This window comes from Schistocerca gregaria, unplaced genomic scaffold, assembly GCF_023897955.1.
Source record: "Schistocerca gregaria isolate iqSchGreg1 unplaced genomic scaffold, iqSchGreg1.2 ptg000180l, whole genome shotgun sequence".
NCBI classification, from domain to species: Eukaryota; Metazoa; Arthropoda; class Insecta; order Orthoptera; family Acrididae; genus Schistocerca; species Schistocerca gregaria.
The window spans coordinates 11,606,320-11,629,207 of NW_026061730.1; the positions used below are offsets into that span (position 1 = coordinate 11,606,320).

The 22,888-nt window shown below is 49.4% G+C and overlaps 6 non-coding genes across 6 annotated transcripts; all 6 read right to left on the reverse strand.

Moving 5' to 3' along the window:
• Positions 1–1,455: 1,455 nt before the first annotated feature.
• On the reverse strand, positions 1,456–1,528 carry Trnat-agu (transfer RNA threonine (anticodon AGU)). Its single transcript has one exon. It is a non-coding gene; the product is annotated as a tRNA-Thr (tRNA).
• Positions 1,529–2,915: 1,387 nt separating this feature from the next.
• Trnat-agu (transfer RNA threonine (anticodon AGU)) lies at positions 2,916–2,989 on the reverse strand. The gene has a single exon. It is a non-coding gene; the product is annotated as a tRNA-Thr (tRNA).
• A 5,737-nt stretch (positions 2,990–8,726) lies between these two features.
• Positions 8,727–8,800, reverse strand: Trnat-agu (transfer RNA threonine (anticodon AGU)). Its single transcript has one exon. It is a non-coding gene; the product is annotated as a tRNA-Thr (tRNA).
• Positions 8,801–11,629: 2,829 nt separating this feature from the next.
• Trnat-agu (transfer RNA threonine (anticodon AGU)) lies at positions 11,630–11,703 on the reverse strand. The gene has a single exon. It is a non-coding gene; the product is annotated as a tRNA-Thr (tRNA).
• A 4,278-nt stretch (positions 11,704–15,981) lies between these two features.
• Positions 15,982–16,055, reverse strand: Trnat-agu (transfer RNA threonine (anticodon AGU)). The gene has a single exon. It is a non-coding gene; the product is annotated as a tRNA-Thr (tRNA).
• A 2,835-nt stretch (positions 16,056–18,890) lies between these two features.
• Positions 18,891–18,964, reverse strand: Trnat-agu (transfer RNA threonine (anticodon AGU)). The gene has a single exon. It is a non-coding gene; the product is annotated as a tRNA-Thr (tRNA).
• Positions 18,965–22,888: the final 3,924 nt, after the last annotated feature.

Here is a 22,888-nt window from a genome sequence, read left to right on the forward strand (position 1 = left end):
AAATCCTGGAGGCGCTGGGTATCGATCCCAGTACCTCTCGCACACTAAGCGAGAGCTCTACCATCTGAGCTACGCCCACCCCCACGATAACTAGTAGTGCTACATACAGTCATATCAACCTCACAGACCCTCGCACTCCCATTATTCCGCAGACAAACACTACTCTCTATGAATCAGTGAGGGTGTCTTTCAGGTTTCGTGCATTCTGTATCGAATCGTAGTTGGCCACAATGAAAGTGGCACGCATAACGTCGAAAATAGAGTTCAGACACCGCTCTGAGTAAGACGAACGTGTTGTCCACCTCTAGACTTCAATGACGTTAAGCCGTGACACCTAAGACAGGTCTGCACTCGATAACAGCCGGTCCCCACACTTACATCTTGCTCTCCTTATGACAGTATACATCATATCAGTCTGTGACGCTGGTTTTGCAACTTCTTGCGTGCGTTTATGTTCGCCGCGACCAACACTTACCATGCACTGACCACAAAACATGGAGGAGCCGGGGCTTGAACCCGAGACCGTTCACACGCTAAACGAACGATCTGCCAACTGAGCTACAACTACACACACGACCAAGCCTGGCTATTCTCCATTCTTTGCGACTCTGATGTGCACGGACACGATGGTTGGTTGGTTTGTAGCGGCGAAGGTACCAGAATACAAAGGCGCGGACACGTTCATATACACAAGAGTTCCAAGTAGTTTCGATGCTCTGGTATTACGAATGCAAATTCCGTCTGTTTTGAACGTCTTAAATTGAAAGGGCGGTCACAAATTGGTCCATTTCACTCCTTGTCCACAATCACACAGCACCTGAGGTAACAAGCACATCTCGAGCCCTATTGTGCTCTCCATTGTTCATGCCAACTCAGTGCCTCGCTCTTTGCTACTGTGTAAAACTCTTGTCGTCCAACTGCAAAACACTGGGACACAACAAGTTTCCGCGTCCCCATTGCACTGATCGTACTACGAAACGCTCCCCAAACTTGGCAATCACCCATGCAGATGACTTTTCCGACTTTACACGACGCTCACGCTAGTGACAGCCTTATCTATAGTTCGACGTCGCGCCAAAGCGAATGAGCACATTTCGCCTACGGCTTAGGCCGCTCTTCTAGTGTGGCTGCTCTGTGTCTGCAGGCAGCGAGGGGCTGCAAGCTTCCTGTGTTCGCACCTATATCACCTGTGCTTCCTTGTCAGAGACAGACTATCGCAAAACATACAACTCACTCCATGAATTGATTGCTACGGCATCTGTTATCAGCAGTCACAACCAGCAACACCAGTAGCAGCCGACTGCACGCAAAGAATGGGAACGTGCAGTGGGATTTACGTGAAATCGGCGCAATTGTGGATGCTAATCGTTCGCTTGTATCTGCCTACACACCTCTGCCGGTTGGGAATTATTCCACTTGCATGGCAAGGTGCGCATGTAGGTGTGTTAAAAATTCTGTTGGCGCTGGGTATCGATCCCAGTACCTCTCGCACACTAAGCGAGCGCTCTACCATCTGAGCTACGCCCACCCCCACGATAACTAGTAGTGATACATACAGTCATATCAACCTCACAGACCCTCGCACTCCCATTATTCCGCAGACAAACACTACTCTCTATGAATCAGTGAGGGTGTCTTTCAGGTTTCGTGCATTCTGTATCGAATCGTAGTTGGCCACAATGAAAGTGGCACGCATAACGTCGAAAATAGAGTTCAGACACCGCTCTGAGTAAGACGAACGTGTTGTCCACCTCTAGACTTCAATGACGTTAAGCCGTGACACCTAAGACAGGTCTGCACTCGATAACAGCCGGTCCCCACACTTACATCTTGCTCTCCTTATGACAGTATACATCATATCAGTCTGTGACGCTGGTTTTGCAACTTCTTGCGTGCGTTTATGTTCGCCGCGACCAACACTTACCATGCACTGACCACAAAACATGGAGGAGCCGGGGCTTGAACCCGAGACCGTTCACACGCTAAACGAACGATCTGCCAACTGAGCTACAACTACACACACGACCAAGCCTGGCTATTCTCCATTCTTTGCGACTCTGATGTGCACGGACACGATGGTTGGTTGGTTTGTAGCGGCGAAGGTACCAGAATACAAAGGCGCGGACACGTTCATATACACAAGAGTTCCAAGTAGTTTCGATGCTCTGGTATTACGCATGCAAATTCCGTCTGTTTTGAACGTCTTAAATTGAAAGGGCGGTCACAAATTGGTCCATTTCACTCCTTGTCCACAATCACACAGCACCTGACGTAACAAGCACATCTCGAGCCCTATTGTGCTCTCCATTGTTCATGCCATCTCAGTGCCTCGCTCTTTGCTACTGTGTAAAACTCTTGTCGTCCAACTGCAAAACACTGGGACACAACAAGTTTCCGCGTCCCCATTGCACTGATCGTACTACGAAACGCTCCCCAAACTTGGCAATCACCCATGCAGATGACTTTTCCGACTTTACACGACGCTCACGCAACGCTCACGCTAGTGACAGCCTTATTTATAGTTCGACGTCGCGCCAAAGCGAATGAGCACATTTCGCCTACAGCTTAGGCCGCTCTTCTAGTGTGGCTGCTCTGTGTCTGCAGGCAGCGAGGGGCTGCAAGCTTCCTGTGTTCGCACCTATATCACCTGTGCTTCCTTGTCAGAGACAGACTATCGCAAAACATACAACTCACTCCATGAATTGATTGCTACGGCATCTGTTATCAGCAGTCACAACCAGCAACACCAGTAGCAGCCGACTGCACGCAAACAATGGGAACGTGCAGTGGGATTTACGTGAAATCGGCGCAATTGTGGATGCTAATCGTTCGCTTGTATCTGCCTACACACCTCTGCCGGTTGGGAATTATTCCACTTGCATGGCAAGGTGCGCATGTAGGTGTGTTAAAAATTCTGGAGGCGCTGGGTATCGATCCCAGTACCTCTCGCACACTAAGCGAGCGCTCTACCATCTGAGCTACGCCCACCCCCCCGATAACTAGTAGTGCTACATACAGTCATATCAACGTCACAGACCCTCGCACTCCCATTATTCCGCAGACAAACACTACTCTCTATGAATCAGTGAGGGTGTCTTTCAGGTTTCGTGCATTCTGTATCGAATCGTAGTTGGCCACAATGAAAGTGGCACGCATAACGTCGAAAATAGAGTTCAGACACCGCTCTGAGTAAGACGAACGTGTTGTCCACCTCTAGACTTCAATGACGTTAAGCCGTGATACCTAAGACAGGTCTGCACTCGATAACAGCCGGTCCCCACACTTACATCTTGCTCTCCTTATGACAGTATACATCATATCAGTCTGTGACGCTGGTTTTGCAACTTCTTGCGTGCGTTTATGTTCGCCGCGACCAACACTTACCATGCACTGACCACAAAACATGGAGGAGCCGGGGCTTGAACCCGAGACCGTTCACACGCTAAGCGAACGATCTGCCAACTGAGCTACAACTACACACACGACCAAGCCTGGCTATTCTCCATTCTTTGCGACTCTGATGTGCACGGACACGATGGTTGGTTGGTTTGTAGCGGCGAAGGTACCAGAATACAAAGGCGCGGACACGTTCATATACACAAGAGTTCCAAGTAGTTTCGATGCTCTGGTATTACGAATGCAAATTCCGTCTGTTTTGAACGTCTTAAATTGAAAGGGCGGTCAAAAATTGGTCCATTTCACTCCTTGTCCACAATCACACAGCACCTGAGGTAACAAGCACATCTCGAGCCCTATTGTGCTCTCCATTGTTCATGCCAACTCAGTGCCTCGCTCTTTGCTACTGTGTAAAACTCTTGTCGTCCAACTGCAAAACACTGGGACACAACAAGTTTCCGCGTCCCCATTGCACTGGTCGTACTACGAAACGCTCCCCAAACTTGGCAATCACCCATGCAGATGACTTTTCCGACTTTACACGACGCTCACGCAACGCTCACGCTAGTGACAGCCTTATTTATAGTTCGACGTCGCGCCAAAGCGAATGAGCACATTTCGCCTACGGCTTAGGCCGCTCTTCTAGTGTGGCTGCTCTGTGTCTGCAGGCAGCGAGGGGCTGCAAGCTTCCTGTGTTCGCACCTATATCACCTGTGCTTCCTTGTCAGAGACAGACTATCGCAAAACATACAACTCACTCCATGAATTGATTGCTACGGCATCTGTTATCAGCAGTCACAACCAGCAACACCAGTAGCAGCCGACTGCACGCAAAGAATGGGAACGTGCAGTGGGATTTACGTGAAATCGGCGCAATTGTGGATGCTAATCGTTCCCTTGTATCTGCCTACACACCTCTGCCGGTTGGGAATTATTCCACTTGCATGGCAAGGTGCGGATGTAGGTGTGTTAAAAATTCTGGAGGCGCTGGGTATCGATCCCAGTACCTCTCGCACACTAAGCGAGCGCTCTACCCTCTGAGCTACGCCCACCCCACGATAACTAGTAGTGCTACATACAGTCATATCAACGTCACAGACCCTCGCACTCCCATTATTCCGCCGACAAACACTACTCTCTATGAATCAGTGAGGGTGTCTTTCAGGTTTCGTGCATTCTGTATCGAATCGTAGTTGGCCACAATGAAAGTGGCACGCATAACGTCGAAAATAGAGTTCAGACACCGCTCTGAGTAAGACGAACGTGTTGTCCACCTCTAGACTTCAATGACGTTAAGCCGTGATACCTAAGACAGGTCTGCACTCGATAACATCCGGTCCCCACACTTACATCTTGCTCTCCTTATGTCAGTATACATCATATCAGTCTGTGACGCTGGTTTTGCAACTTCTTGCGTGCGTTTATGTTCGCCGCGACCAACACTTACCATGCACTGACCACAAAACATGGAGGAGCCGGGGCTTGAACCCGAGACCGTTCACACGCTAAGCGAACGATCTGCCAACTGAGCTACAACTACACACACGACCAAGCCTGGCTATTCTCCATTCTTTTCGTCTCTGATGTGCACGGACACGATGGTTGGTTGGTTTGTAGCGGCGAAGGTACCAGAATACAAAGGCGCGGACACGTTCATATACACAAGAGTTCCAAGTAGTTTCGATGCTCTGGTATTACGCATGCAAATTCCGTCTGTTTTCAACGTCTTAAATTGAAAGGGCGGTCACAAATTGGTCCATTTCACTCCTTGTCCACAATCACACAGCACCTGAGGTAACAAGCACATCTCGAGCCCTATTGTGCTCTCCATTGTTCATGCCAACTCAGTGCCTCGCTCTTTGCTACTGTGTAAAACTCTTGTCGTCCAACTGCAAAACACTGGGACACAACAAGTTTCCGCGTCCCCATTGCACTGATCGTACTACGAAACGCTCCCCAAACTTGGCAATCACCCATGCAGATGACTTTTCCGACTTTACACGACGCTCACGCTAGTGACAGCCTTATTTATAGTTCGACGTCGCGCCAAAGCGAATGAGCACATTTCGCCTACGGCTTAGGCCGCTCTTCTAGTGTGGCTGCTCTGTGTCTGCAGGCAGCGAGGGGCTGCAAGCTTCCTGTGTTCGCACCTATATCACCTGTGCTTCCTTGTCAGAGACAGACTATCGCAAAACATACAACTCACTCCACGAATTGATTGCTACGGCATCTGTTATCAGCAGTCACAACCAGCAACACCAGTAGCAGCCGACTGCACGCAAAGAATGGGAACGTGCAGTGGGATTTACGTGAAATCGGCGCAATTGTGGATGCTAATCGTTCGCTTGTATCTGCCTACACACCTCTGCCGGTTGGGAATTATTCCACTTGCATGGCAAGGTGCGCATGTAGGTGTGTTAAAAATTCTGGAGGCGCTGGGTATCGATCCCAGTACCCCTCGCACACTAAGCGAGCGCTCTACCATCTGAGCTACGCCCACCCCCACGATAACTAGTAGTGCTACATACAGTCATATCAACGTCACAGACCCTCGCACTCCCATTATTCCGCAGACAAACACTGCTCTCTATGAATCAGTGAGGGTGTCTTTCAGGTTTCGTGCATTCTGTATCGAATCGTAGTTGGCCACAATGAAAGTGGCACGCATAACGTCGAAAACAGAGATCAGACACCGCTCTGAGTAAGACGAACTTGTTGTCCACCTCTAGACTTCAATGACGTTAAGCCGTGATACCTAAGACAGGTCTGCACTCGATAACATCCGGTCCCCACACTTACATCTTGCTCTCCTTATGTCAGTATACATCATATCAGTCTGTGACGCTGGTTTTGCAACTTCTTGCGTGCGTTTATGTTCGCCGCGACCAACACTTACCATGCACTGACCACAAAACATGGAGGAGCCGGGGCTTGAACCCGAGACCGTTCACACGCTAAGCGAACGATCTGCCAACTGAGCTACAACTACACACACGACCAAGCCTGGCTATTCTCCATTCTTTGCGACTCTGATGTGCACGGACACGATGGTTGGTTGGTTTGTAGCGGCGAAGGTACCAGAATACAAAGGCGCGGACACGTTCATATACACAAGAGTTCCAAGTAGTTTCGATGCTCTGGTATTACGAATACAAATTCCGTCTGTTTTGAACGTCTTAAATTGAAAGGGCGGTCACAAATTGGTCCATTTCACTCCTTGTCCACAATCACACAGCACCTGAGGTAACAAGCACATCTCGAGCCCTATTGTGCTCTCCATTGTTCATGCCAACTCAGTGCCTCGCTCTTTGCTACTGTGTAAAACTCTTGTCGTCCAACTGCAAAACACTGGGACACAACAAGTTTCCGCGTCCTCATTGCACTGATCGTACTACGAAACGCTCCCCAAACTTGGCAATCACCCATGCAGATGACTTTTCCGACTTTACACGACGCTCACGCTAGTGACAGCCTTATTTATAGTTCGACGTCGCGCCAAAGCGAATGAGCACATTTCGCCTATGGCTTAGGCCGCTCTTCTAGTGTGGCTGCTCTGTGTCTGCAGGCAGCGAGGGGCTGCAAGCTTCCTGTGTTCGCACCTATATCACCTGTGCTTCCTTGTCAGAGACAGACTATCGCAAAACATACAACTCACTCCATGAATTGATTGCTACGGCATCTGTTATCAGCAGTCACAACCAGCAACACCAGTAGCAGCCGACTGCACGCAAAGAATGGGAACGTGCAGTGGGATTTACGTGAAATCGGCGCAATTGTGGATGCTAATCGTTCGCTTGTATCTGCCTACACACCTCTGCCGGTTGGGAATTATTCCACTTGCATGGCAAGGTGCGCATGTAGGTGTGTTAAAAATTCTGGAGGCGCTGGGTATCGATACCAGTACCCCTCGCACACTAAGCGAGCGCTCTACCATCTGAGCTACGCCCACCCCCACGATAACTAGTAGTGCTACATACAGTCATATCAACGTCACAGACCCTCGCACTCCCATTATTCCGCAGACAAACACTGCTCTCTATGAATCAGTGAGGGTGTCTTTCAGGTTTCGTGCATTCTGTATCGAATCGTAGTTGGCCACAATGAAAGTGGCACGCATAACGTCGAAAACAGAGATCAGACACCGCTCTGAGTAAGACGAACTTGTTGTCCACCTCTAGACTTCAATGACGTTAAGCCGTGATACCTAAGACAGGTCTGCACTCGATAACATCCGGTCCCCACACTTACATCTTGCTCTCCTTATGTCAGTATACATCATATCAGTCTGTGACGCTGGTTTTGCAACTTCTTGCGTGCGTTTATGTTCGCCGCGACCAACACTTACCATGCACTGACCACAAAACATGGAGGAGCCGGGGCTTGAACCCGAGACCGTTCACACGCTAAACGAACGATCTGCCAGCTGAGCTACAACTACACACACGACCAAGCCTGGCTATTCTCCATTCTTTGCGACTCTGATGTGCACGGACACGATGGTTGGTTGGTTTGTAGCGGCGAAGGTACCAGAATACAAAGGCGCGGACACGTTCATATACACAAGAGTTCCAAGTAGTTTCGATGCTCTGGTATTACGCATGCAAATTCCGTCTGTTTTCAACGTCTTAAATTGAAAGGGCGGTCACAAATTGGTCCATTTCACTCCTTGTCCACAATCACACAGCACCTGAGGTAACAAGCACATCTCGAGCCCTATTGTGCTCTCCATTGTTCATGCCAACTCAGTGCCTCGCTCTTTGCTACTGTGTAAAACTCTTGTCGTCCAACTGCAAAACACTGGGACACAACAAGTTTCCGCGTCCCCATTGCACTGATCGTACTACGAAACGCTCCCCAAACTTGGCAATCACCCATGCAGATGACTTTTCCGACTTTACACGACGCTCACGCAACGCTCACGCTAGTGACAGCCTTATTTATAGTTCGACGTCGCGCCAAAGCGAATGAGCACATTTCGCCTACGGCTTAGGCCGCTCTTCTAGTGTGGCTGCTCTGTGTCTGCAGGCAGCGAGGGGCTGCAAGCTTCCTGTGTTCGCACCTATATCACCTGTGCTTCCTTGTCAGAGACAGACTATCGCAAAACATACAACTCACTCCATGAATTGATTGCTACGGCATCTGTTATCAGCAGTCACAACCAGCAACACCAGTAGCAGCCGACTGCACGCAAACAATGGGAACGTGCAGTGGGATTTACGTGAAATCGGCGCAATTGTGGATGCTAATCGTTCGCTTGTATCTGCCTACCTGCCGGTTGGGAATTATTCCACTTGCATGGCAAGGTGCGCATGTAAGTGTGTTAAAAATCCTGGAGGCGCTGGGTATCGATCCCAGTACCTCTCGCACACTAAGCGAGCGCTCTACCATCTGAGCTACGCCCACCCCCACGATAACTAGTAGTGCTACATACAGTCATATCAACCTCACAGACCCTCGCACTCCCATTATTCCGCAGACAAACACTACTCTCTATGAATCAGTGAGGGTGTCTTTCAGGTTTCGTGCATTCTGTATCGAATCGTAGTTGGCCACAATGAAAGTGGCACGCATAACGTCGAAAATAGAGTTCAGACACCGCTCTGAGTAAGACGAACGTGTTGTCCACCTCTAGACTTCAATGACGTTAAGCCGTGACACCTAAGACAGGTCTGCACTCGATAACAGCCGGTCCCCACACTTACATCTTGCTCTCCTTATGACAGTATACATCATATCAGTCTGTGACGCTGGTTTTGCAACTTCTTGCGTGCGTTTATGTTCGCCACGACCAACACTTACAATGCACTGACCACCAAACATGGAGGAGCCGGGGCTTGAACCCGAGACCGTTCACACGCTAAACGAACGATCTGCCAACTGAGCTACAACTACACACACGACCAAGCCTGGCTATTCTCCATTCTTTGCGACTCTGATGTGCACGGACACGATGGTTGGTTGGTTTGTAGCGACGAAGGTACCAGAATACAAAGGCGCGGACACGTTCATATACACAAGAGTTCCAAGTAGTTTCGATGCTCTGGTATTACGAATGCAAATTCCGTCTGTTTTGAACGTCTTAAATTGAAAGGGCGGTCACAAATTGGTCCATTTCACTCCTTGTCCACAATCACACAGCACCTGAGGTAACAAGCACATCTCGAGCCCTATTGTGCTCTCCATTGTTCATGCCAACTCAGTGCCTCGCTCTTTGCTACTGTGTAAAACTCTTGTCGTCCAACTGCAAAACACTGGGACACAACAAGTTTCCGCGTCCCCATTGCACTGATCGTACTACGAAACGCTCCCCAAACTTGGCAATCACCCATGCAGATGACTTTTCCGACTTTACACGACGCTCACGCAACGCTCACGCTAGTGACAGCCTTATCTATAGTTCGACGTCGCGCCAAAGCGAATGAGCACATTTCGCCTACGGCTTAGGCCGCTCTTCTAGTGTGGCTGCTCTGTGTCTGCAGGCAGCGAGGGGCTGCAAGCTTCCTGTGTTCGCACCTATATCACCTGTGCTTCCTTGTCAGAGACAGACTATCGCAAAACATACAACTCACTCCATGAATTGATTGCTACGGCATCTGTTATCAGCAGTCACAACCAGCAACACCAGTAGCAGCCGACTGCACGCAAACAATGGGAACGTGCAGTGGGATTTACGTGAAATCGGCGCAATTGTGGATGCTAATCGTTCGCTTGTATCTGCCTACACACCTCTGCCGGTTGGGAATTATTCCACTTGCATGGCAAGGTGCGCATGTAGGTGTGTTAAAAATTCTGTTGGCGCTGGGTATCGATCCCAGTACCTCTCGCACACTAAGCGAGCGCTATACCATCTGAGCTACGCCCACCCCCACGATAACTAGTAGTGCTACATACAGTCATATCAACCTCACAGACCCTCGCACTCCCATTATTCCGCAGACAAACACTACTCTCTATGAATCAGTGAGGGTGTCTTTCAGGTTTCGTGCATTCTGTATCGAATCGTAGTTGGCCACAATGAAAGTGGCACGCATAACGTCGAAAATAGAGTTCAGACACCGCTCTGAGTAAGACGAACGTGTTGTCCACCTCTAGACTTCAATGACGTTAAGCCGTGACACCTAAGACAGGTCTGCACTCGATAACAGCCGGTCCCCACACTTACATCTTGCTCTCCTTATGACAGTATACATCATATCAGTCTGTGACGCTGGTTTTGCAACTTCTTGCGTGCGTTTATGTTCGCCGCGACCAACACTTACCATGCACTGACCACAAAACATGGAGGAGCCGGGGCTTGAACCCGAGACCGTTCACACGCTAAACGAACGATCTGCCAACTGAGCTACAACTACACACACGACCAAGCCTGGCTATTCTCCATTCTTTGCGACTCTGATGTGCACGGACACGATGGTTGGTTGGTTTGTAGCGGCGAAGGTACCAGAATACAAAGGCGCGGACACGTTCATATACACAAGAGTTCCAAGTAGTTTCGATGCTCTGGTATTACGCATGCAAATTCCGTCTGTTTTGAACGTCTTAAATTGAAAGGGCGGTCACAAATTGGTCCATTTCACTCCTTGTCCACAATCACACAGCACCTGAGGTAACAAGCACATCTCGAGCCCTATTGTGCTCTCCATTGTTCATGCCAACTCAGTGCCTCGCTCTTTGCTACTGTGTAAAACTCTTGTCGTCCAACTGCAAAACACTGGGACACAACAAGTTTCCGCGTCCCCATTGCACTGATCGTACTACGAAACGCTCCCCAAACTTGGCAATCACCCATGCAGATGACTTTTCCGACTTTACACGACGCTCACGCTAGTGACAGCCTTATTTATAGTTCGACGTCGCGCCAAAGCGAATGAGCACATTTCGCCTACGGCTTAGGCCGCTCTTCTAGTGTGGCTGCTCTGTGTCTGCAGGCAGCGAGGGGCTGCAAGCTTCCTGTGTTCGCACCTATATCACCTGTGCTTCCTTGTCAGAGACAGACTATCGCAAAACATACAACTCACTCCATGAATTGATTGCTACGGCATCTGTTATCAGCAGTCACAACCAGCAACACCAGTAGCAGCCGACTGCACGCAAACAATGGGAACGTGCAGTGGGATTTACGTGAAATCGGCGCAATTGTGGATGCTAATCGTTCGCTTGTATCTGCCTACCTGCCGGTTGGGAATTATTCCACTTGCATGGCAAGGTGCGCATGTAAGTGTGTTAAAAATTCTGGAGGCGCTGGGTATCGATCCCAGTACCTCTCGCACACTAAGCGAGCGCTCTACCATCTGAGCTACGCCCACCCCCACGATAACTAGTAGTGCTACATACAGTCATATCAACCTCACAGACCCTCGCACTCCCATTATTCCGCAGACAAACACTACTCTCTATGAATCAGTGAGGGTGTCTTTCAGGTTTCGTGCATTCTGTATCGAATCGTAGTTGGCCACAATGAAAGTGGCACGCATAACGTCGAAAATAGAGTTCAGACACCGCTCTGAGTAAGACGAACGTGTTGTCCACCTCTAGACTTCAATGACGTTAAGCCGTGACACCTAAGACAGGTCTGCACTCGATAACAGCCGGTCCCCACACTTACATCTTGCTCTCCTTATGACAGTATACATCATATCAGTCTGTGACGCTGGTTTTGCAACTTCTTGCGTGCGTTTATGTTCGCCACGACCAACACTTACAATGCACTGACCACAAAACATGGAGGAGCCGGGGCTTGAACCCGAGACCGTTCACACGCTAAACGAACGATCTGCCAACTGAGCTACAACTACACACACGACCAAGCCTGGCTATTCTCCATTCTTTGCGACTCTGATGTGCACGGACACGATGGTTGGTTGGTTTGTAGCGGCGAAGGTACCAGAATACAAAGGCGCGGACACGTTCATATACACAAGAGTTCCAAGTAGTTTCGATGCTCTGGTATTACGAATGCAAATTCCGTCTGTTTTGAACGTCTTAAATTGAAAGGGCGGTCACAAATTGGTCCATTTCACTCCTTGTCCACAATCACACAGCACCTGAGGTAACAAGCACATCTCGAGCCCTATTGTGCTCTCCATTGTTCATGCCAACTCAGTGCCTCGCTCTTTGCTACTGTGTAAAACTCTTGTCGTCCAACTGCAAAACACTGGGACACAACAAGTTTCCGCGTCCCCATTGCACTGATCGTACTACGAAACGCTCCCCAAACTTGGCAATCACCCATGCAGATGACTTTTCCGACTTTACACGACGCTCACGCTAGTGACAGCCTTATCTATAGTTCGACGTCGCGCCAAAGCGAATGAGCACATTTCGCCTACGGCTTAGGCCGCTCTTCTAGTGTGGCTGCTCTGTGTCTGCAGGCAGCGAGGGGCTGCAAGCTTCCTGTGTTCGCACCTATATCACCTGTGCTTCCTTGTCAGAGACAGACTATCGCAAAACATACAACTCACTCCATGAATTGATTGCTACGGCATCTGTTATCAGCAGTCACAACCAGCAACACCAGTAGCAGCCGACTGCACGCAAACAATGGGAACGTGCAGTGGGATTTACGTGAAATCGGCGCAATTGTGGATGCTAATCGTTCGCTTGTATCTGCCTACACACCTCTGCCGGTTGGGAATTATTCCACTTGCATGGCAAGGTGCGCATGTAGGTGTGTTAAAAATTCTGTTGGCGCTGGGTATCGATCCCAGTACCTCTCGCACACTAAGCGAGCGTTCTACCATCTGAGCTACGCCCACCCCCACGATAACTAGTAGTGATACATACAGTCATATCAACCTCACAGACCCTCGCACTCCCATTATTCCGCAGACAAACACTACTCTCTATGAATCAGTGAGGGTGTCTTTCAGGTTTCGTGCATTCTGTATCGAATCGTAGTTGGCCACAATGAAAGTGGCACGCATAACGTCGAAAATAGAGTTCAGACACCGCTCTGAGTAAGACGAACGTGTTGTCCACCTCTAGACTTCAATGACGTTAAGCCGTGACACCTAAGACAGGTCTGCACTCGATAACAGCCGGTCCCCACACTTACATCTTGCTCTCCTTATGACAGTATACATCATATCAGTCTGTGACGCTGGTTTTGCAACTTCTTGCGTGCGTTTATGTTCGCCGCGACCAACACTTACAATGCACTGACCACCAAACATGGAGGAGCCGGGGCTTGAACCCGAGACCGTTCACACGCTAAACGAACGATCTGCCAACTGAGCTACAACTACACACACGACCAAGCCTGGCTATTCTCCATTCTTTGCGACTCTGATGTGCACGGACACGATGGTTGGTTGGTTTGTAGCGACGAAGGTACCAGAATACAAAGGCGCGGACACGTTCATATACACAAGAGTTCCAAGTAGTTTCGATGCTCTGGTATTACGAATGCAAATTCCGTCTGTTTTGAACGTCTTAAATTGAAAGGGCGGTCACAAATTGGTCCATTTCACTCCTTGTCCACAATCACACAGCACCTGAGGTAACAAGCACATCTCGAGCCCTATTGTGCTCTCCATTGTTCATGCCAACTCAGTGCCTCGCTCTTTGCTACTGTGTAAAACTCTTGTCGTCCAACTGCAAAACACTGGGACACAACAAGTTTCCGCGTCCCCATTGCACTGATCGTACTACGAAACGCTCCCCAAACTTGGCAATCACCCATGCAGATGACTTTTCCGACTTTACACGACGCTCACGCAACGCTCACGCTAGTGACAGCCTTATCTATAGTTCGACGTCGCGCCAAAGCGAATGAGCACATTTCGCCTACGGCTTAGGCCGCTCTTCTAGTGTGGCTGCTCTGTGTCTGCAGGCAGCGAGGGGCTGCAAGCTTCCTGTGTTCGCACCTATATCACCTGTGCTTCCTTGTCAGAGACAGACTATCGCAAAACATACAACTCACTCCATGAATTGATTGCTACGGCATCTGTTATCAGCAGTCACAACCAGCAACACCAGTAGCAGCCGACTGCACGCAAACAATGGGAACGTGCAGTGGGATTTACGTGAAATCGGCGCAATTGTGGATGCTAATCGTTCGCTTGTATCTGCCTACACACCTCTGCCGGTTGGGAATTATTCCACTTGCATGGCAAGGTGCGCATGTAGGTGTGTTAAAAATTCTGTTGGCGCTGGGTATCGATCCCAGTACCTCTCGCACACTAAGCGAGCGCTATACCATCTGAGCTACGCCCACCCCCACGATAACTAGTAGTGCTACATACAGTCATATCAACCTCACAGACCCTCGCACTCCCATTATTCCGCAGACAAACACTACTCTCTATGAATCAGTGAGGGTGTCTTTCAGGTTTCGTGCATTCTGTATCGAATCGTAGTTGGCCACAATGAAAGTGGCACGCATAACGTCGAAAATAGAGTTCAGACACCGCTCTGAGTAAGACGAACGTGTTGTCCACCTCTAGACTTCAATGACGTTAAGCCGTGACACCTAAGACAGGTCTGCACTCGATAACAGCCGGTCCCCACACTTACATCTTGCTCTCCTTATGACAGTATACATCATATCAGTCTGTGACGCTGGTTTTGCAACTTCTTGCGTGCGTTTATGTTCGCCGCGACCAACACTTACCATGCACTGACCACAAAACATGGAGGAGCCGGGGCTTGAACCCGAGACCGTTCACACGCTAAACGAACGATCTGCCAACTGAGCTACAACTACACACACGACCAAGCCTGGCTATTCTCCATTCTTTGCGACTCTGATGTGCACGGACACGATGGTTGGTTGGTTTGTAGCGGCGAAGGTACCAGAATACAAAGGCGCGGACACGTTCATATACACAAGAGTTCCAAGTAGTTTCGATGCTCTGGTATTACGCATGCAAATTCCGTCTGTTTTGAACGTCTTAAATTGAAAGGGCGGTCACAAATTGGTCCATTTCACTCCTTGTCCACAATCACACAGCACCTGAGGTAACAAGCACATCTCGAGCCCTATTGTGCTCTCCATTGTTCATGCCAACTCAGTGCCTCGCTCTTTGCTACTGTGTAAAACTCTTGTCGTCCAACTGCAAAACACTGGGACACAACAAGTTTCCGCGTCCCCATTGCACTGATCGTACTACGAAACGCTCCCCAAACTTGGCAATCACCCATGCAGATGACTTTTCCGACTTTACACGACGCTCACGCTAGTGACAGCCTTATTTATAGTTCGACGTCGCGCCAAAGCGAATGAGCACATTTCGCCTACGGCTTAGGCCGCTCTTCTAGTGTGGCTGCTCTGTGTCTGCAGGCAGCGAGGGGCTGCAAGCTTCCTGTGTTCGCACCTATATCACCTGTGCTTCCTTGTCAGAGACAGACTATCGCAAAACATACAACTCACTCCATGAATTGATTGCTACGGCATCTGTTATCAGCAGTCACAACCAGCAACACCAGTAGCAGCCGACTGCACGCAAACAATGGGAACGTGCAGTGGGATTTACGTGAAATCGGCGCAATTGTGGATGCTAATCGTTCGCTTGTATCTGCCTACCTGCCGGTTGGGAATTATTCCACTTGCATGGCAAGGTGCGCATGTAAGTGTGTTAAAAATTCTGGAGGCGCTGGGTATCGATCCCAGTACCTCTCGCACACTAAGCGAGCGCTCTACCATCTGAGCTACGCCCACCCCCACGATAACTAGTAGTGCTACATACAGTCATATCAACCTCACAGACCCTCGCACTCCCATTATTCCGCAGACAAACACTACTCTCTATGAATCAGTGAGGGTGTCTTTCAGGTTTCGTGCATTCTGTATCGAATCGTAGTTGGCCACAATGAAAGTGGCACGCATAACGTCGAAAATAGAGTTCAGACACCGCTCTGAGTAAGACGAACGTGTTGTCCACCTCTAGACTTCAATGACGTTAAGCCGTGACACCTAAGACAGGTCTGCACTCGATAACAGCCGGTCCCCACACTTACATCTTGCTCTCCTTATGACAGTATACATCATATCAGTCTGTGACGCTGGTTTTGCAACTTCTTGCGTGCGTTTATGTTCGCCACGACCAACACTTACAATGCACTGACCACAAAACATGGAGGAGCCGGGGCTTGAACCCGAGACCGTTCACACGCTAAACGAACGATCTGCCAACTGAGCTACAACTACACACACGACCAAGCCTGGCTATTCTCCATTCTTTGCGACTCTGATGTGCACGGACACGATGGTTGGTTGGTTTGTAGCGGCGAAGGTACCAGAATACAAAGGCGCGGACACGTTCATATACACAAGAGTTCCAAGTAGTTTCGATGCTCTGGTATTACGAATGCAAATTCCGTCTGTTTTGAACGTCTTAAATTGAAAGGGCGGTCACAAATTGGTCCATTTCACTCCTTGTCCACAATCACACAGCACCTGAGGTAACAAGCACATCTCGAGCCCTATTGTGCTCTCCATTGTTCATGCCAACTCAGTGCCTCGCTCTTTGCTACTGTGTAAAACTCTTGTCGTCCAACTGCAAAACACTGGGACACAACAAGTTTCCGCGTCCCCATTGCACTGATCGTACTACGAAACGCTCCCCAAACTTGGCAATCACCCATGCAGATGACTTTTCCGACTTTACACGACGCTCACGCTAGTGACAGCCTTATCTATAGTTCGACGTCGCGCCAAAGCGAATGAGCACATTTCGCCTACGGCTTAGGCCGCTCTTCTAGTGTGGCTGCTCTGTGTCTGCAGGCAGCGAGGGGCTGCAAGCTTCCTGTGTTCGCACCTATATCACCTGTGCTTCCTTGTCAGAGACAGACTATCGCAAAACATACAACTCACTCCATGAATTGATTGCTACGGCATCTGTTATCAGCAGTCACAACCAGCAACACCAGTAGCAGCCGACTGCACGCAAACAATGGGAACGTGCAGTGGGATTTACGTGAAATCGGCGCAATTGTGGATGCTAATCGTTCGCTTGTATCTGCCTACACACCTCTGCCGGTTGGGAATTATTCCACTTGCATGGCAAGGTGCGCATGTAGGTGTGTTAAAAATTCTGTTGGCGCTGGGTATCGATCCCAGTACCTCTCGCACACTAAGCGAGCGTTCTACCATCTGAGCTACGCCCACCCCCACGATAACTAGTAGTGATACATACAGTCATATCAACCTCACAGACCCTCGCACTCCCATTATTCCGCAGACAAACACTACTCTCTATGAATCAGTGAGGGTGTCTTTCAGGTTTCGTGCATTCTGTATCGAATCGTAGTTGGCCACAATGAAAGTGGCACGCATAACGTCGAAAATAGAGTTCAGACACCGCTCTGAGTAAGACGAACGTGTTGTCCACCTCTAGACTTCAATGACGTTAAGCCGTGACACCTAAGACAGGTCTGCACTCGATAACAGCCGGTCCCCACACTTACATCTTGCTCTCCTTATGACAGTATACATCATATCAGTCTGTGACGCTGGTTTTGCAACTTCTTGCGTGCGTTTATGTTCGCCGCGACCAACACTTACCATGCACTGACCACAAAACATGGAGGAGCCGGGGCTTGAACCCGAGACCGTTCACACGCTAACCGAACGATCTGCCAACTGAGCTACAACTACACACACGACCAAGCCTGGCTATTCTCCATTCTTTGCGACTCTGATGTGCACGGACACGATGGTTGGTTGGTTTGTAGCGGCGAAGGTACCAGAATACAAAGGCGCGGACACGTTCATATACACAAGAGTTCCAAGTAGTTTCGATGCTCTGGTATTACGCATGCAAATTCCGTCTGTTTTGAACGTCTTAAATTGAAAGGGCGGTCACAAATTGGTCCATTTCACTCCTTGTCCACAATCACACAGCACCTGAGGTAACAAGCACATCTCGAGCCCTATTGTGCTCTCCATTGTTCATGCCAACTCAGTGCCTCGCTCTTTGCTACTGTGTAAAACTCTTGTCGTCCAACTGCAAAACACTGGGACACAACAAGTTTCCGCGTCCCCATTGCACTGATCGTACTACGAAACGCTCCCCAAACTTGGCAATCACCCATGCAGATGACTTTTCCGACTTTACACGACGCTCACGCAACGCTCACGCTAGTGACAGCCTTATTTATAGTTCGACGTCGCGCCAAAGCGAATGAGCACATTTCGCCTACGGCTTAGGCCGCTCTTCTAGTGTGGCTGCTCTGTGTCTGCAGGCAGCGAGGGGCTGCAAGCTTCCTGTGTTCGCACCTATATCACCTGTGCTTCCTTGTCAGAGACAGACTATCGCAAAACATACAACTCACTCCATGAATTGATTGCTACGGCATCTGTTATCAGCAGTCACAACCAGCAACACCAGTAGCAGCCGACTGCACGCAAACAATGGGAACGTGCAGTGGGATTTACGTGAAATCGGCGCAATTGTGGATGCTAATCGTTCGCTTGTATCTGCCTACACACCTCTGCCGGTTGGGAATTATTCCACTTGCATGGCAAGGTGCGCATGTAGGTGTGTTAAAAATTCTGGAGGCGCTGGGTATCGATCCCAGTACCTCTCGCACACTAAGCGAGCGCTCTACCATCTGAGCTACGCCCACCCCCCGATAACTAGTAGTGCTACATACAGTCATATCAACGTCACAGACCCTCGCACTCCCATTATTCCGCAGACAAACACTACTCTCTATGAATCAGTGAGGGTGTCTTTCAGGTTTCGTGCATTCTGTATCGAATCGTAATTGGCCACAATGAAAGTGGCACGCATAACGTCGAAAATAGAGTTCAGACACCGCTCTGAGTAAGACGAACGTGTTGTCCACCTCTAGACTTCAATGACGTTAAGCCGTGATACCTAAGACAGGTCTGCACTCGATAACAGCCGGTCCCCACACTTACATCTTGCTCTCCTTATGACAGTATACATCATATCAGTCTGTGACGCTGGTTTTGCAACTTCTTGCGTGCGTTTATGTTCGCCGCGACCAACACTTACCATGCACTGACCACAAAACATGGAGGAGCCGGGGCTTGAACCCGAGACCGTTCACACGCTAAGCGAACGATCTGCCAACTGAGCTACAACTACACACACGACCAAGCCTGGCTATTCTCCATTCTTTGCGACTCTGATGTGCACGGACACGATGGTTGGTTGGTTTGTAGCGGCGAAGGTACCAGAATACAAAGGCGCGGACACGTTCATATACACAAGAGTTCCAAGTAGTTTCGATGCTCTGGTATTACGAATGCAAATTCCGTCTGTTTTGAACGTCTTAAATTGAAAGGGCAGTCAAAAATTGGTCCATTTCACTCCTTGTCCACAATCACACAGCACCTGAGGTAACAAGCACATCTCGAGCCCTATTGTGCTCTCCATTGTTCATGCCAACTCAGTGCCTCGCTCTTTGCTACTGTGTAAAACTCTTGTCGTCCAACTGCAAAACACTGGGACACAACAAGTTTCCGCGTCCCCATTGCACTGGTCGTACTACGAAACGCTCCCCAAACTTGGCAATCACCCATGCAGATGACTTTTCCGACTTTACACGACGCTCACGCAACGCTCACGCTAGTGACAGCCTTATTTATAGTTCGACGTCGCGCCAAAGCGAATGAGCACATTTCGCCTACGGCTTAGGCCGCTCTTCTAGTGTGGCTGCTCTGTGTCTGCAGGCAGCGAGGGGCTGCAAGCTTCCTGTGTTCGCACCTATATCACCTGTGCTTCCTTGTCAGAGACAGACTATCGCAAAACATACAACTCACTCCATGAATTGATTGCTACGGCATCTGTTATCAGCAGTCACAACCAGCAACACCAGTAGCAGCCGACTGCACGCAAACAATGGGAACGTGCAGTGGGAATTACGTGAAATCACCGCATTTGTGGATGCTAATCGTTCCCTTGTATCTGAATACACACCTCTGCCGGTTGGGAATTATTCCACTTGCATGGCACGGTGCGCATGTAGGTGTGTTAAAAATTCTGGAGGCGCTGGGTATCGATCCCAGTACCTCTCACACACTAAGCGAGCGCTCTACCATCTGAGCTACGCCCACCCCCCCGATAACTAGTAGTGCTACATACAGTCATATCAACGTCACAGACCCTCGCACTCCCATTATTCCGCAGACAAACACTACTCTCTATGAATCAGTGAGGGTGTCTTTCAGGTTTCGTGCATTCTGTATCGAATCGTAGTTGGCCACAATGAAAGTGGCACGCATAACGTCGAAAATAAAGTTCAGACACCGCTCTGAGTAAGACGAACGTGTTGTCCACCTCTAGACTTCAATGACGTTAAGCCGTGATACCTAAGACAGGTCTGCACTCGATAACAGCCGGTCCCCACACTTACATCTTGCTCTCCTTATGACAGTATACATCATATCAGTCTGTGACGCTGGTTTTGCAACTTCTTGCGTGCGTTTATGTTCGCCGCGACCAACACTTACCATGCACTGACCACAAAACATGGAGGAGCCGGGTCTTGAACCCGAGACCGTTCACACGCTAAGCGAACGATCTGCCAACTGAGCTACAACTACACACACGACAAAGCCTGGCTATTCTCCATTCTTTGCGACTCTGATGTGCACGGACACGATGGTTGGTTGGTTTGTAGCGGCGAAGGTACCAGAATACAAAGGCGCGGACACGTTCATATACACAAGAGTTCCAAGTAGTTTCGATGCTCTGGTATTACGAATGCAAATTCCGTCTGTTTTGAACGTCTTAAATTGAAAGGGCGGTCACAAATTGGTCCATTTCACTCCTTGTCCACAATCACACAGCACCTGAGGTAACAAGCACATCTCGAGCCCTATTGTGCTCTCCATTGTTCATGCCAACTCAGTGCCTCGCTCTTTGCTACTGTGTAAAACTCTTGTCGTCCAACTGCAAAACACTGGGACACAACAAGTTTCCGCGTCCCCATTGCACTGGTCGTTGCTACGAAACGCTCCCCAAACTTGGCAATCACCCATGCAGATGACTTTTCCGACTTTACACGACGCTCACGCAACGCTTACGCTAGTGACAGCCTTATTTATAGTTCGACGTCGCGCCAAAGCGAATGAGCACATTTCGCCTACGGCTTAGGCCGCTCTTCTAGTGTGGCTGCTCTGTGTCTGCAGGCAGCGAGGGGCTGCAAGCTTCCAGTGTTCGCACCTATATCACCTGTGCTTCCTTGTCAGAGACAGACTATCGCAAAACATACAACTCACTCCATGAATTGATTGCTACGGCATCTGTTATCAGCAGTCACAACCAGCAACACCAGTAGCAGCCGACTGCACGCAAAGAATGGGAACGTGCAGTGGGATTTACGTGAAATCGGCGCAATTGTGGATGCTAATCGTTCGCTTGTATCTGCCTACACACCTCTGCCGGGTGGGAATTATTCCACTTGCATGGCAAGGTGCGCATGTAGGTGTGTTAAAAATTCTGGAGGCGCTGGGTATCGATCCCAGTACCTCTCGCACACTAAGTGAGCGCTCTACCATCTGAGCTACGCCCACCCCCCCGATAACTAGTAGTGCTACATACAGTCATATCAACGTCACAGACCCTCGCACTCCCATTATTCCGCAGACAAACACTACTCTCTATGAATCAGTGAGGGTGTCTTTCAGGTTTCGTGCATTCTGTATCGAATCGTAGTTGGCCACAATGAAAGTGGCACGCATAACGTCGAAAATAGAGTTCAGACACCGCTCTGAGTAAGACGAACGTGTTGTCCACCTCTAGACTTCAATGACGTTAAGCCGTGATACCTAAGACAGGTCTGCACTCGATAACAGCCGGTCCCCACACTTACATCTTGCTCTCCTTATGACAGTATACATCATATCAGTCTGTGACGCTGGTTTTGCAACTTCTTGCGTGCGTTTATGTTCGCCGCGACCAACACTTACCATGCACTGACCACAAAACATGGAGGAGCCGGGTCTTGAACCCGAGACCGTTCACACGCTAAGCGAACGATCTGCCAACTGAGCTACAACTACACACACGACAAAGCCTGGCTATTCTCCATTCTTTGCGACTCTGATGTGCACGGACACGATGGTTGGTTGGTTTGTAGCGGCGAAGGTACCAGAATACAAAGGCGCGGACACGTTCATATACACAAGAGTTCCAAGTAGTTTCGATGCTCTGGTATTACGAATGCAAATTCCGTCTGTTTTGAACGTCTTAAATTGAAAGGGCGGTCACAAATTGGTCCATTTCACTCCTTGTCCACAATCACACAGCACCTGAGGTAACAAGCACATCTCGAGCCCTATTGTGCTCTCCATTGTTCATGCCAACTCAGTGCCTCGCTCTTTGCTACTGTGTAAAACTCTTGTCGTCCAACTGCAAAACACTGGGACACAACAAGTTTCCGCGTCCCCATTGCACTGGTCGTTGCTACGAAACGCTCCCCAAACTTGGCAATCACCCATGCAGATGACTTTTCCGACTTTACACGACGCTCACGCAACGCTTACGCTAGTGACAGCCTTATTTATAGTTCGACGTCG